This window comes from Schistocerca cancellata, chromosome 2 (assembly GCF_023864275.1).
Source record: "Schistocerca cancellata isolate TAMUIC-IGC-003103 chromosome 2, iqSchCanc2.1, whole genome shotgun sequence".
Classification (NCBI taxonomy): Eukaryota; Metazoa; Arthropoda; class Insecta; order Orthoptera; family Acrididae; genus Schistocerca; species Schistocerca cancellata.
In genome coordinates, this window is record NC_064627.1 from 1,060,269,586 (window position 1) to 1,060,286,154 (window position 16,569).

At 42.3% G+C, this 16,569-nt stretch overlaps 1 protein-coding gene and 1 non-coding gene across 2 annotated transcripts in view; both read right to left on the reverse strand.

Moving 5' to 3' along the window:
• Positions 1-16,569, reverse strand: part of LOC126163062 (phosphatidylcholine:ceramide cholinephosphotransferase 2-like) — a 350,838-nt gene that overhangs the window by 281,430 nt on the left and 52,839 nt on the right. The window lies entirely within an intron of this gene.
• On the reverse strand, positions 10,642-10,715 carry Trnal-uag (transfer RNA leucine (anticodon UAG)). Its single transcript has one exon. It is a non-coding gene; the product is annotated as a tRNA-Leu (tRNA).

The window sequence follows — 16,569 nt, forward strand, 5'->3', positions numbered from 1 at the left end:
TCGACGTACACGTGCAGTATCGTACTGAAAGCACAGCTCGTGAGCGAGGTACAGCAGGCGAAAGAACGGGTGCACCTAGTCAGGTAGTAACGCTTCTGTATCGTTTACCGGTGAGAGATGAAAATGTGTTGCTTGCCATATTTCATCACAGGTCAAACTCCCACGCACAAAATTACATCCAGCATGGACAAAAGTTGTCCTGAAATTTAGCGCAATGCAACGATAGTCGGACGCTGCTGTCTGGCAGAGGAAACACTGTTTATCTTCTGTAGTTAGTCCGCTTCGATAACACGTATTTAAGAGTGCAGTTAGCGCTTACATATTACTTTAAAGATTTAATATGATACTTGTCATAGAAGTGAAACAGCTTACGAAGAATATATTCGAGACATGCATGCTGTATTTCGGGGGGACAGTGAAGATGTCTTTCCGCAATAACTCACATTTAAATGGCATCCCTTTATTATTTTAAAACAACTGTACTAGAACCCGCTTGTCAACTTATTACATGCTTCTTCTGCAAAGGGCAACGAGAAGAAAGGTAAGTGGCACGTATATTACAGTGTGCATACCAAGTCCAGATCAGGAGTCAGTGGATGTAAGTGCTTTGTCCACACAGCAGATCCATGTACTACGTGTGTATCAGAGTAAACCTATGGTGGCGTCACTGTAGCCCGCACGTGTAGGGGTGCGATTGATGGTGGACCATCGACAGCACCCTGTCTTGAAGGCTTTCGTAATATACTTTACCATGGCGTCTGCGGTTTTATCCCCGGTTGAGGTAGTCACGATACTCCCCTGACATGATAGCACATGACATGACCGCGCGCCCGCGCTTGTGTGTGTGTGTGTGTGTTTGTGTGTGTGTGTGTGTGTGTGTGTGTGTGTGTGTGTGTGTGTGGGCGCCCCCCCCCCCCCCTCTCTCTCTCTCTCTCGCTCTCTCTCTCTCTCTCTCTCTCTCGCTCTCTCTCTCTCTCTCTCTCCACACACACACACACACACACACACACACACACACACACACACACAAAACCGTTATATCTTACGTCTCCTTGAAAATGGCACCGCCGATATCCTTCCTCATCCTCTACAGCTTCCGAGCTTGTGCACCGTCCAAATGACGTCGATGTCGGCGAACGTTAAACCCTAATCTTGCTTCCTTCCTTCCTGCGGATTTCGCTTGTTCATAATCAAACCTTACACAAATACACGACGCAGAAAAAAGTAATAATTTGGAACGATTTCTGTAAAGGATTTCTCCGTTAGGAAACAGAAAAACAGCAACATATTAAATTCTGCAGTCTTCCTTCCCCTCCTGTTAAGTTTTTCCATTAACTGCTGAAGATTATCTGCACTAGGGGTAAACAGTACAGTGCTATCAGCAAACCAAAGCTGACTCGGTCACGTTCTACTGACACGAATTCGTCCTCCTTTCTCCAGTTTCATGATTAGAAGACTTCCTACGCTGCTCTCGATAACAGATCTGCCGATGCGGACTCTTTTCCCCAAACCCCTGTTCATCAAATTCTGAATTTCTCTCTACCCTGATTACGTCTAAAAGAAGCTGTAGCACTGACGTACGTACGTACGTATTCAGCTGAAACTCAGACAAACTTTTTTAGAAGACGTATGAAACTCTGATGAAAAGGTAATTCATACGCAATTCTAATCACGACTTATAAATTAACCATTGTGCTATATCAACTTATAAAAACAGATGCTTTTCTTGATTAAATGCTTTCTCCTAAGCAGTTTCTTACAATTTTAGTCAATATATTTACTTTACAGAGAAGAGGCTGATATACCGGGCGATCAAAAAGTCAGTAAAAATTTGAAAACTTAATAAACCACGGAATAATGAAGATAGAGAGGTAAAAATTGGCACACATGCTTGGAATGACATGGGGTTTTATTAGAACAAAAAAAGCAAAGTTCACGAAATGTCCGACAGATGGCGCTGGACAGCAAAACGTCAGTGACTGCTCATGACAATCGTGTATAAAAGGAGCTGTAACGAAAGAGAGAATCAGATGCGCCAGCAGTCGCAGTGTGTTGACGTTACCTGAAATGGCGCTTTTACTGAAGCTGTATTATCAGAATGGGGAATGTGCTAGTTCAGCGTTACGATCTTATCGCCATAGGAAGGGGATTCGAACTGGTAAAGGTCCGTTGAGAAATGCACCTGTGGCGAGAATGATTTCGAAGTTCGAAGCCACGGGTTGTTTAGACGATAGACCCCGTAGTGGCCGACCGAGCACAAGGCGTAATGCTGCGGAGACAGTTCAGGAAGAAATGGAGACTGTAGCTGGTTCGTCTATGCACGGGGAAGTCAGCGCTCGTGCAGTCGCACCGGCATTCCAAACACTACTGTTTGGTTGGCACTTGGCGTACCCTCCGATGCTATCCGTACAAAATCCATCGGCATCATGAACTGTTACCTGGCGATTTAGTGAAGCGGAGGGCATTTGCGGTGTGGGCGTTTCAAAAGATGGCAGAAGATGACGATTGGTTGAGTAACGTGTTGTGGACCAACGAAGTTCATTTCACGCTCCGAGGGTCTGTCAACGCCCACAACTGCAGAATTTGGGCTACCGAAAATCCTAGAACTGTCGTGGAAACTCAACTGCACGAAGAGAAAGTCACGGTATGGGTTGGATTTACCACATCTACCGTTATCGGGCCTTTTAGGAAATGCGTGATTCTGGTTTTGTAGCTGCTACCGTGACGGGTGAGAGGTACGCCGATATGTTACAGAATCGCATCATCCCCAGCCTAGCTGATAAACACCTGCTGGAACGTGCGATGTTTATGCAGGATGGCGCTCCACCCCATATTGCTAGACGCGTGAAAGATCTCTTGCGCGCGTCGTTTGGTGATGATCGTGTGCCCAGCCGCCACTCTCGTCATGCTTGGTCTCCCAGGTCCCCAGACCTCAGTCCGTGCGATTATTGGCTTTGGGGTTACCTGAAGTCGCAAGTGTATAGTGATCGACCGACATCTCTAGGGATGCTGAAAGACAACATCCGACGCCAATGCCTCACCATAACGCCGGACATGCTTTATAATGCTGTCCACAACATTATTCCTCGACTACAGCTATTGTTGAGGAATGATGGTGGACATATTGAGCATTTCCTGTAAAGAACATCATCTTTCCAGAATGAGATTTTCACTCTGCAGCGGTGTGTGCGCTGATATGAAACTTCCTGGCAGATTAAAATTGCCAGGAAGTTTCAACATCATCTTTGCTTAGTCTTACTTTGTTATTCTAATTATTGCTATTCTGATCAGATGAAACGCCATCTGTCGGACATTTTTGGAACTAATGTATTTTTTTGGCTCTAATAAAACCCCATGTCATTCCAAGCATGTGTGTCAATTTGTACCTCTCTATCTACATTATTCCGTGATTTATTCAGTTTTCAAATTTATACTGACTTTTTGATCACCCGGTATTTATAGTTATTTTTCCTTCGCTGTCTCTCTACTGTTAAGGATAATAGTATTACAATGCTCATCTAGTTCTGTGACGTTCCACAAAATCGTCTTTCTTCGCAGTCGTCACGTTCCTTATGTATAAATTTCCCTACACTTTTAACAATTTGTACTGGTAGATTATCATCTCAAAGCACCTTCACTTTCTTCATAACTTGAATTCTCTACACACCTCACCTGGTACTCAGATCCACTCTAAATTTTTACGAATTGTTACTTGGAACTCTCACCTTCTCTTTAATAGCTGGCTTGCGTAGCATCTTCTGATGTTTACTTAAGTATTTCTGTTACATAATATACCCGTTTCGTCTATGTTGTATGGAATTTTGTTTTTTGTTTGGTGTGTGGTTGTGTGTGTGGTTGTGGGGGGAGGGGTTGGAGAGAGCGAGATATATATATATATATATATTTAGCAGTATTGCATTCAACGGTCTTGACACGAAATGACAGCAGTTTTTATAAGGCCGCAAATATGCCTGTATTATATAAAAGCGTCGTTGCAAGCTGTGGGACCGCCTCACAACCGAGTACCTGTTTTCGGAATCTCTTTTTGGCCATGAGATAAACCTTCCGGTATCTTCTCGTTCCTTCAGCCCTTTTTCAAATGTGGCTTCTGTTATTCTTGAACAAGGTATACCCTATTAGCGGCCCACATTTATTGCAGAGCTTTCCCCCTCTCTCGTTCTATTACCGAGCGTTAGTCTTCCATAACGCCGACTTCCATTCCTTCCCCTAGTACAGCGTTTCATTACCCTGTAATTAATATATATTCACCTACTTTTGCACGTTAGTTCACCAATTTCGTGCCCTCATCCACTCTATCTCTTTTTACGTCTGCGACGTCAGTGTGTAACCCTGGCTACACAGGCCAACGAAAAAATTGTTTTGAAAAACTTTTTTTACTTTGATAGCTGATCTTTTTAGATTGTTGTGAGCTGAATCCAAATTTAGCCTTAGTTTTTCTGTATCAATCATAGTTTTCGAGCAATATGCTTTTTATTGTATAGTATAAAAATCCTATGCTATACGGTAAACGGGGAAATCAATGAAACGCTTTGTTAAAACATAAGCATGATTTGTATTTACAGTAAGCTACTTAAAACAATGATATGAGTTAATAGGGGTTTCACTTGTCAGCTGGAATTGGTTTGTATTTTCTTTCTTATTTCTTCGAAGCTTCTTGTGTAGCTTTTTTTACGACGAGTCGCTTGCTGAACTTCTCAGTGAAGTGACCAACAGTAGTCCCCCACCATGTTGGTGTTCCAGCGGCCTTGGTAGCGTTCTCCCATCACTTTAATGTCCTGGTGAAAACGCTCTCCTTGCTCCTCACTAACATCTCCCATCTCATTCATCAGACTGGGAATGTCTCAGCAGTACACTAAATCACCTTCTTGTTGAAAAACTTGGAAAACTGCTGCTCTCTCTTTCTATACATTTATATCCTGGTTCCAACTGCCAATAAGTTCTTTTCTTATAATCTAGAGCCAAGCAATTCAGCTTTTTCTTTTGCAAGCCCAGATCCCTAACCAAATCGTTAAGCTCGGTCTGAGTAAACAATTTGGGCTCTAGACTTCCTGTATTACAATGGAATTCATCATCATCTGGTTCATCTAAGTCACATTGTACATCAGAAAATACTTCTGTTGGAATAGAATTTAAATCATCTGGTGGTTCAGGAACCGGCAAAACAAAACCATGCCCTACTGGTCGGATAGCGGACGGAAGGTTATGACCAGTAATATCAATACTGCAAAAGTAGCAGTCATCGGAATGATTTCTTGGCTCCCTCCATATCATAGGAACAGCAAATCTAAAGGCTGTTTTCCTCCTTTTTGGACCATTTTCTCAGATCTTCAACACACACGTCACATACCTTATCCGGTGCCCAAGATTTACCTTGATCACCAAGTTTAGATCCAAAGTAGGATAGATAAACCTTTTTCACAAAGTCTCTAATGTTTCTTTGGTGTTTTAATCACAAATTCACCACAAATATAACAAAACTGTCAGCAGAGTTTTTACAACCACGATTAGACACTTTATGGAGCACATGTACAGGAAACGGGAAAATGAGGTTAGGTTGACAGTAAACAAAGCACCATCTGTTAACACAAAAATAGAATCGACCTTTTTCTGCCAGCAATGTTTTTGATCAGTGCTACCAACGTCATCTACATTCATTACACCTCCTTTTTAAATTATATAATTATATATAATTATATAAAAAGCTGTCAAATTCTTTAAAAATCGCTTAATTTAATAAGAAATGGTGGGTGATACAGTGTTTTTAAGTATCATATTTGGATTTGCCACCCTATAAAACATAAGAATAAGATATTTCGAGCAAAAACGTTTTTCCATCATTGGCCTGTGCTATTGTTGGCGTTCGTTTGCTGTCGATTCTGATGAGGATAACCACATCACTGAAATATTCACTCTCCTCCCTCGCTTCTTGTTCTTCCGTTATAACATTTTCACCTGTTGTTGATAGTACGCCATGTTAGTTTGACCAGAGATCTTTATCCTCTTTCCATTTCTCTTCACTGACCCTCACTATATCTAGACTAGCCCTTTGCATTTCCCTAGCTTTCCTACCACGTTCAAATTTCTGACATGCCACGCTCCAATTCGTAGAATGTTAGCCTTTCATTGATTATTCAATCTTTTCCTCGTAGTCATCTCCCGTTGGCATGTTGGTTGGTTGGTTGATTGACTGATTTTTGGGGAGGGGACAGGGAAACAAACAGCGAGATTATCGGTCCCATCGGATTGGGGAAGGATGGGGAAGGACGTTTGCCGTGCTCTTTCGAAGGAACCATCCCTGCATTTGCCTGAAGTGATTTAGGGAAAACACGGAAAACCTAAATCAGGATGGCCGGACGCGGGTTTGAACCGTCGTCCTCCCGAATGCGAGTCCAGTGTGCTAACCACTGCGCCACCTCGGTCGGTCCCCTTGGCAGAGCTTTCCTGGAGATCTGAATGCGCGGCCAATCCGGATTTATTTATTTATTCTTTTTGTGAACGGAGAAGTTATAATGAGATACTCGCAAGGGAAACCAAAGTAACAGCCCGCACTCAACGTTAGCGGAATGTCTTGTCGAGGGAACCACAGAAGTACAATCGACTACAACAAAATTAACAATACAAGAAAAATTTCTGCCCACTGAGGATCACATTGGAAGCGAAAAGAATACCCAAAAACTGAACAGGCTTCTGAAACTTCTCTCTATGCTCAGTCTTAAAATAGCTATAAGTAAACAGTGGTACGTAGCTTGTGATTTAACTTTCTTGGGCTAATGTATGACTCTGTTCGCTAAAAACTTGGCTCGTAGATGTCTCAGTGTCGAGCCGTACGACGTCGTCTTTACGCCCTGATATAGCAGTGACCCGTCAATCCACTGCACTGGTGATCCTGCCGTAAAATGGCAATTGAATCTCAATGTAGACAAGTGTAATGTGCTGCGAATACATAGGAAGAAAGATCCCTTATCATGTAGCTACAATATAGCAGGTCAGCAACTGGAAGCAGTTAATTCCTCAAATTATCTGGGAGTGCGCATTAGGAGTGATTTAAAATGGAATGATCATATAAAGTTGATCGTCGGTAAAGCAGGTGCCAGACTGAGATTCATTGGAAGAATCCTAAGGAAATGCAATACGAAAACAAAGGAAGTAGGTTACAGTACGCTTGTTCGCCCACTGCTCGAATACTGCTCAGCAGTGTGGGATCCGTACCAGATAGGGTTGATAGAAGAGATAGAGAAGATCCAACGGAGAGCAGCGCGCTTCGTTACAGGATCATTTAGTAATCGCGAAGGCGTTACGGAGATGATAGATAAACTCCAGTGGAAGACTTTGCAAGAGAGACGCTCAGTAGCTCGGTACGGGCTTTTGTTGAAGTCTCGAGAACATACGTTCACTGAGGAGTCAAGCAGTATATTGCTCCCTCCTACGTATATCTCGCGAAGAGACCATGAGGATAAAATCGGAGAGATTAGAGCCCACACAGAGGCATACCGACAATCCTTCTTTCCACGAACAATACGAGACTGGAATAGAAGGGAGAACCGATAGAGGTACTCAAGGTACCCTCTGTCACACACCGTCAGGTGGCTTTCGGAGTATGGATGTAGATGTAGATTTAGATGTAGGGCAGAAACGTAATGCGAGTTAAAGATTATTAAACATAAAAGATCAGGAAAATCATACTAATAATGTACGCTACACTCCAGATTTATATTTTACCAAACTGGTTTATTCAACAATATATAGATTTCTACTTAATGAAATGAAATATGAGTTCGTCCAGTAAGAATGTCCCAACTTGATTAGCAGCACACTAGTAGTGGTAGTCTCCACCTGTTATGCTCAAAGTACTGAGTGCGCTTACTCGCCAGTTCTTTTAACCGCACGCTGAGATGCGTAATTGCACAAATATACTACGTAATTACATGAGAAACATGAATGTCACATTTTGTAGCTGAAAATCGGAATAAACATTACGGCAAAAGAAAGTGGTATCGCAAACTTTGGTTAACCCGAGATGTACGTATAAATCTTGGTTTGTTATATACACTACAATAGTTGTTGATGTGATTCGATTTGTTGTATAAAACTGAATAAAGTGTAGTCTCAATTAAGGGTAGCACTGAATAATTGTTTGCAATACATTCTTAACCTCTTCTGTTGGTTTCTCTCACGGAGAATCGGAAATGCAGGAGGCCAGTATCATCGTTACGGTGGTGGCGAGCATTTCTGTGTTCAGACGGGTGAGTGGCTACGAGAAGCCGTCCTGGCAGGGTCGCCATTAACGGCGGAGGCCCAGGCCAGCAGGGGACTGAAGTGAAGTGGGTCAGCGGGCCTCCAGGGGCTAGGCGGGCACTCAGCACGCACGCCTGCCGTGTAGGCTACACGCCCAACACTAACCACACGCAACACCTACTCGCAGCACCAGTATGAAGTTTCTGTGGCTGACATTTTAAGGAATTTCGAGGTTTTGCGCGTCCCCATCGACTACTTTCTAAACGCTTACAATCCGTACAAACTCAGTCGTTCCTCCTCGTCCTGCCAATGAGTTCTCTCTTTTCTTATCGTATTAAACGCGACCTTCAGCAACTCCTCCTCATCATGGCCATATCCAGACTTCCTGGTTCCTTCTCCTCTCGTTTACTACACTTTTTAAATGATGACACTCCATTGTTAGGCACATTTAACTTGAGTAAATGTTTTACTGTTTACAAACAGGTCACGTTTCGCACAGTACCACTTTCAACAGCCATTCTTACAAAAATCATCAATCATTTCACATAACCACGCCTTTCTGAGGAACTAACTTTCTTAGTTGGTACGGACTTTTTTCAAGATTTGTATCAGCGAATGCACGACAATATATCTGAATTACTTACCGTTAGTGTTGAAATGTATTTCGGAACAACTCAAGAAAATGAATGATTATGAATGGCGCATTGTGAGGCAGCTAAAATATCGTTACGTAGAAACACTTCTCTGTTCAGTGACACTACCATTTTCCAAAAATTGTTAGAAATTAAATAGTGAGGACCCTTGTACCTTGCAACACTCTTCAGCTGTTCCCCTCTAGCTAGGCCTGTAATTGAAGTTTAATATATTTTCATATTAATCTATTTATTTATATTGAAATTCAAACTCGTTGCAATCGAGAATAATTTCGTCAATATTGTATTTAATCGTCTTTTTGTTACATTATTAATATACTACACATTAGTAAACAGTAAGCGAAATCAAACAAAGCAGGAGTTTTCTCAAAAACCTGTTACAAGCTAAATGCCAACGGCCTTCCCACAGTGTACGACCGGTTTCCGTCACATCACCGAAGTTAAGCGCTGTCGTACTTGGCTAGTCCTTGGACGGGTAAACGAGCGCTGTTGGCAAGCGAGGTGCATTTAGAACTTGTGAGGCCAATTTGAGATGCCACCTGATTGAACACTAGCGCTCCGGTCACTGAAACCAACTACGGCCGGGAGAGCGGTGTGCTGACCACATGGCACTCCGTATCCGCATCCAGTGCCGCCTATCGGCGGAGGATGACCCGGCGGTCGGTCGATACCGTTGTGCCTTCCGGGGCCTGTTGGGACGGAGTTTAATTTTTACTTGTAAGTCAGTACATTCTGAAACTTAAGCTGTTGGAAATAAACATAAATATCCATTTTCAGTTCAAGAAAGGCCTTTAAGATTAGAGAAACTCATTTCACTTGAGAGTATCACATATTTCATGGTAGAAGACCACCTCCTGTTTCAGCGTACAAGATAGTGCATGACCGACGAAGTACGGCCTAATCGTCCATACATTAAATAACTAGTTTCAAAAATAGAAACTACAGAAGTATTACTTGCAAAAACAATGAGTAACTAAAGAACTTAACAACACATACCAAGTGGCTTTAATATTTTACTCAGCACTTAAATGAGTAGAACTCCATTTACAAATGCTGCACAAAAACAACCCCATGTCTAAAAACAACAAAAAATGAAAAAATGGCGGAAACTGAACATGGCGGTCAATAGTGCGAATTCCTTCCCGTGTTCCTAAAATCAGTCGTCAATATACTGAAACACCGACCACAAACGTCACATGTTCCTAGCTACACTGTCGTCTAGTCACAAGAATCCAAAAAAACAAGCATTTTTGGATTTAGGGCAGCTGAAGATGATTTCTGCATTAAGTGAACACAAAAGTAAAACCGGACTGGGGTGTCTTTCGCTAATTACTTTTTGGGACCAAAGCCTTCATTATGTGCGAAACGGAAGGTATAAAATATTTGTACCAGTTTTGATTTATAGTAGTTACGGTGAAATTACAATACGAGAAAACACTGAAAAACAGACACGACAAGGCCTATCACATGAAAAACAAATTGTACAGACTGTTACACACTCCGGAATTAAATTCTTCCGGAATTTTAAAATAATGGAAGGAACTGACATTAAGACGATTATGTCAATTTAATGTGTAGAACTATGAAACTGGCGACAAACTATCCGAATATCCTCCACACAATTATGACAATTATGGCAGATTTATGCTACAACTATTGTACAGTCAAGACATAAAGGAATTAAAAACATTAGTTGCCAGTGGGCACTGATTTACACCAGTAATTGAAAATTTGTGCCGGACTGGGATTCGAACCCAGGTCTCCTGCTACCTAAAGCAGATGTGCTGACCACTACGCCATCCGGACACATTATAAAGCTTTTCATTGATCATTTCTGGTTTCAAGGATTATATGTTTGGCTGTTAGCAGCTGTTCCTTTTTATAGAAAGTCATTTTGCCTTGTGCAATCCTCGCTATGTCTTTCTTACATTTTCCTTCTGTATCTGTTATACATCGACGACAGAAAAATTAATCAAATTTCTCAAGTGTCTCAACTCTTACCTATCCAAAATATTTTACGCAAATTTTATGCACACGAATAACTTAGTTTTTTTTGCTGATGTGCTAAAACATTTTCCATTTCATTAAGCACCCGACTCAATACCTCTTCAGTATCCGTGACTATCACTGTGTTATAAAAAACTGTATCATGTTGATCTTCAGTCCGTGGCAAACAAGTCGGACATGAGTTGTTTTACGTGCCTCATCTCCATTTCAGTAGACCTACACAAATCAAATATTAGTGATGACAGGAGATAGTTCGCCTGATACCTTTCTTCATTTCTCTCTCTTGTATCATTCCACCTGTGCTGACTAATCCAGTTCCTTCACATAAAGAGAATGGATTTTCCTTCAGCCCCTTTACCACATACCACATTGTCTAGGAATGCAAAACTTTTCAGTCCATTGCACATTATCAAAATCCTTTAAAAATCTATAAATGGAGTGTATGTTTCTTTATACTTCCTAAACGTGGCCTCTACTATTAACTGCAGTGCTAAAATTGCTTTTCTGGTGTCCCCGTTTCTCGTAAAGGAAAATTGTCCTCTCCAGTACCTTCAGTTATTCCTTCCATTATTGGATAAAGTACTATTGTGAATATCTGTGACGCATGTGATACAGCACTGACTCTGTTGTAATATAAGGACTCAAATGGCTCTGAGCACTATGGGACTTAACATCTGAGGTCATCAGTCCCCTAAAGCTTAGAACTACTTAAACCTAACTAATCTAATGACATCACACAGAACCATGTCCGAGGCAGGATTCGAACCTGCGACCGTATCTGTCGCGCGGTTCCAGACTGAAGCGCCTAGAACCGCTCGGCCACACCGGCCGGATGTAATATAAGGAAGTGTAATAATTATATTATCTTTAAAACCTGAAGCAAGATCCTCATTTGCACAAATTGCACTCAAGAGTTCGTACAGTTCCTGCTCCGCCTTTTGGCCTGATAGCCGTAAGAGTTCCGCTGGTGTTTGATTCCAGCACAGTCATTCATTCCTTCAAAGTTGGAGCAAAACTTTTTGTAATTTAGAGAGAAGGACTGAATCTCCGCTATAATCTTCCTTGAATAGTTTCCTCATTTTTAATTGGCTTAATTTCTTCTAGTTACCTATGAAGCTTCTCCAAATATTGTTTGCATGTTTTCTCACTTTTTGCTTTCCATTACCCAGTTGCCTTTTTCCCTCTCTAATCGCTGTACTACTTGTTCCGCATTCCTTAATGTGATTATACCGTGCGTACATTTGTGCGCTACAATAATTAATCCAGATCGTAATTTGGTACAAAAATGCGAGAAAACAGTAACGGATATAATCCGAAAATAAAGTACTTGAACAAAACATGTCGTAGCGAAACTCTCACACCGGCACATCTTGGCTTATTTCAACTGATCAGCTTGAAATTTTAATCAGAGTCGAATTCCCCCTACAACATGTTGACCTGCACACCAGGAAAGAAAGTGTTTATCTACGACTTACGAGAGCTTTTACATAGGACTACGGCCGCCCTCGAAGTGTCAGCAGCCAGTCCTCTTCACACACGAAAGCGGATTTTGACGTCAGAGATAATACGGATAGCAACGTACAGTACTACTGAAGGTCGACACACAGAGAGGGCGATACAGTGGATGTTTACTCTGACACCATCTTGGAGATTTGTGTGCGCTGCCAGTACGGACTTGTTAAACTCTATACATTCTGGCGAGATTACAGACCCTTACGTTGAGTAAACAAGAACGACATGGGCAAATACTTTCACAGTTGAAGAGGACGATATCCGTCCACAGGTTAGCCTCTACCTGAAAGATATAGGAGCTAACGAGATCCGCAGACCGTAATTGCTTCAAGCGAACGTCCGTCAGGAAGATTTCTCTCAGGTATCCTACTACCAAGTACTTTTTTTTCAATTTTTGTTTCAGACCACATCTGTTGTAATCTTTAAGGAAATTGAACAACGTGGTCGTCAGCAAACAACAAATTATGTCTGTATATATTCTCCAAATTGGACTCCTATTTCGTTCCATTTTCTAGAGCAATGTGTCATTGTTGAATAACATTGCTGAAAAGCAGCTGGCTTATCTGAGTCCCTTATGCACTGATGTCTGAGATTAAATGCTGCACGTGCATGTGGTAAGTGCTAAACCTCTCCATTGTCTCCACGTGGGACACGGTTTTCGTCCCCAAGTTTTATGTGACGACCCAGCCCCTTCCATGAGAGTAACGGGCACAGAACGGCAGCAGAGACGTGCAGCAGAACTACTGCACGCGCGCTCTATGAACAGTCTTGACGATTTCAGTGAAGAGAGCTCCTGAATTGACAAAAATCAAATGACATCGACCGGTATTGATTGCTTTCTGATCGCTGCTGCTGTCAACGAGCAGACAGCATTGCGCCTCGTGTAAAAGCTGAAGTTTGGTATTTTATCCATTTTCACCAACTGAAGTTGTATATATATGAGGTTAGGTTGAAACTTCCCCTTTCAACAATTATTCATTACTGTGCTTAAACTGACACACAATATTTTTTTTAGCGCAACGCAATCTGACTTTCAGATATCCCTACAAAGGAATGGCCCTGACTAACATTAACCTGTACCTTTCACAAATCACTTACCTCACAAAAATCTTCGTTACTCAAGCTACTGCAATACAGCGAACGCCACTACTGCCAGCTAAATAAAAGATTCAAACTACTGAAGGCACTAACTACAGATAGGCATAGTTAGCAAATGAAAGATTTTAATAGAGAACAAACAATGTATTTACCTTAATAGTCATCAAAAGTCATAATATATACAGCAGCTCATGACATCCACTTTTACAAATTTCAAAACTCCGCCTTTTCTCTCCCCACATCCACCACTGCTGGCGGCTCACCTGCAACTGCGCAACGCTACGCGCTGTTCACATCCAGCTGCCGCTGCCCAACACTACAATGGCTGACAACAATGCAAACTGGACACAGACTGCACACAGCACAGCCAGTGATTTTCATACAGAGCGCTACGTAACGTTGCCAATAAGAAAACATAAACAGCCTACTTACAAGGTCAATTATTATCCGCAAAGTAGTTATAAAATTTTATTGCAATCAAATAGAAAACTTACAAGAACATCATTTTTCGACATAGTCTCCTTGCGCTTCAACGCACTTGGTCCATCGTTGTACAAGCTTCCTGATGCCCTCATAAAAGAAGGTTCTCGGTTGAGCTGCGATCCAAGAATGCACCGTTTCTTTCGCTGCTTCGGCAGAGGCAAATCGACGGCCCCTTAATGCCTGTTTGAGTGGACCAAACAAGTGATAGTCAGAAGGAGCAAGATCGGGACTATATGGAAGATGATCCAGTACTTAAAATTTGAGTTTCTGGAGCGTTTCAGCAGTGTGGGCAGCAGTATGCAGACGGGCATTGTCGTGTAACAACACACCACCTTAAAGATAGCAACCCTCGGCGTTTGCTTCGAAATGCACGCTTTAGCCTGGCACTAAGCATCTCACTGTAACCTACGCTGTTTATTCGTGTGCTCCTTTCCCAATAGTGTTCCAGTACTGGACCTTATGTGTCCCAAAAAACCTTAAGCATCAGTTTTCCTGCGGACGGCTGGGTCTTGAACTTTTTCTTGCACGGCGAATTTGGATGTTTCCATTCCATACTCTGCCGTTTACTCTACGGCTCGAAATGATGGATCCATGTTTCGTCACCAATAATGATCCCGTCTCCGAAGTTGACCCCATCGTTACCATAGCGAGCCAAATGTTTTTTGCAGATGTCCAAGCGCGTTTGTTTATGCATCTGTGTGAGTTGTTTTGGGACCCATCTTGCACAAACTTTATAAAACCCGAGTCTGTTGTGGATGATTCATTTCACGTGAACGCTCAATGGTTCCTTCATTTGTTGCGGCAAACGGTCGTCCGGCTCCTTCATCGTAAACGGTCGTCCGGTTCCTTCAACGCTTGTGCGACCATTTCGGAATTTTTCAATCCATTCGTAGGCAGTCCGTTGTGGCAAAACACTGTTCCCGTACTGTACCGAAAGTCTTCGGTGAATTTCGACGCGTCATACGCCTTCCGACCACAGAAAACGGATCACTGAATGTTGCTCTTCTTTGGTGCAAATAGACAGCGGAGCAGCCATGATTAACAACACGGCAGCGATATCGAAACTAACGTAGCAGCTTGAAAATTGCAAAGGTGTAACAAAAAATAAACAAAGCATGCGTCATGAATGTAAAACAACAGTACTGCCAAAATAAACATAAATATAACTAAATTGCGGATAATAATTGACTTACCCCCGTATACACAATAAGCAACCAGCTGCATAAAAGAAATTTAATTTCTTAAGCGGGTTCAAGCACTTAGTACGCTTCTGTGGAAACTTGTAACTATCGCATTTTTTGCGTGTGTCGACAATACGATGCATGCAGCACACTTCTGTGGTCATGTGGCTCACGGGGCCTGTACAAAAATGGTATAAAAAAGCCAAACAACAAAATCAGCCCTTGGTTGATGCCAATTTCACCTTTGTAGTAATGCTTACGCGCCGAGTCAGCAAACACGGTGAAACCTGGCCAATGCGAGTGCCGTGGTTTCTGACAGGGAACGTGGGTTTTAAACACGACCCTGGGTCACTGCTGGGCGTGGTTCCCGTGGGCACTACTCGACTTAGCATAATAATGCTAAGTTCAGATGAAGGAAATATGAAGCACGTTTTGGAATCGCGCATTTGGACATCTAATAGTCTACCTACGTCCGAGCACACGAGAGCGCATTAAGGCAGCGTTCACGTAAAATGTCTCCAGGCGCAGACAAACGCGCGATTAGAAAGATGAATGTCGCCCGTGAGCTGTTACGCTGACCGTGCGTTTCCGTCGTGACCAGACGTATTTTCGTTGCGTTTCTGTTATTTTTCTTCGTTGGACATTGTGAGAACTGAGTGAAGCTGAAGGCGAGAATACTGACAAAGAGTCACTAATAGAGGGGATAGAAAAAAAAATAACAGCATTTTGCAATATAGCGTCCGAATTGCATGAAAATCAAAAATTTTGAGACGGCGAGCTTGGGAAGAACTGGTTTTGGTGCTCTGTGAGGGAAATGACTAAGAAAAAAATAAGAAGGGCACTAAGTGCTTGAAACCAATTAAGGAAATAAAATTTCTTTCAGGCAAGTACATTTTCGTCCACATGCATATTACTACAAAAGTACACTCAACATGCCTACGTGCTACAGTCAGACGAAAATTAATTACTTTTTTTCGGCCCGCATCTCGTGGTCGTGCGGTAGCGTTCTCGCTTCCCACGCCCGGGTTCCCGGGTTCGATTCCCGGCGGGGTCAGGGATTTTCTCTGCCTCGTGATGGCTGGGTGTTGTGTGCTGTCCTTAGGTTAGTTAGGTTTAAGTAGTTCTAAGTTCTAGGGGACTGATGACCATAGCTGTTAAGTCCCATAGTGCTCAGAGCCATTTGAACCATTTGAACTTTTTTTCGTAAGTCAGCGGCATTCCATCGTAGTGTCATTAAATTTTTCCATCAGCCCAAATGTTTCATCACCCACCCTTGCGCAAATAAGTGCCATCTTGTGGTTTTCACTTTAAAGTCTCTGTTTCGGTATACCCAAAGATTAACGAGTGAGTCTTCCCTATAGAACGAAATCTCTGAAAAC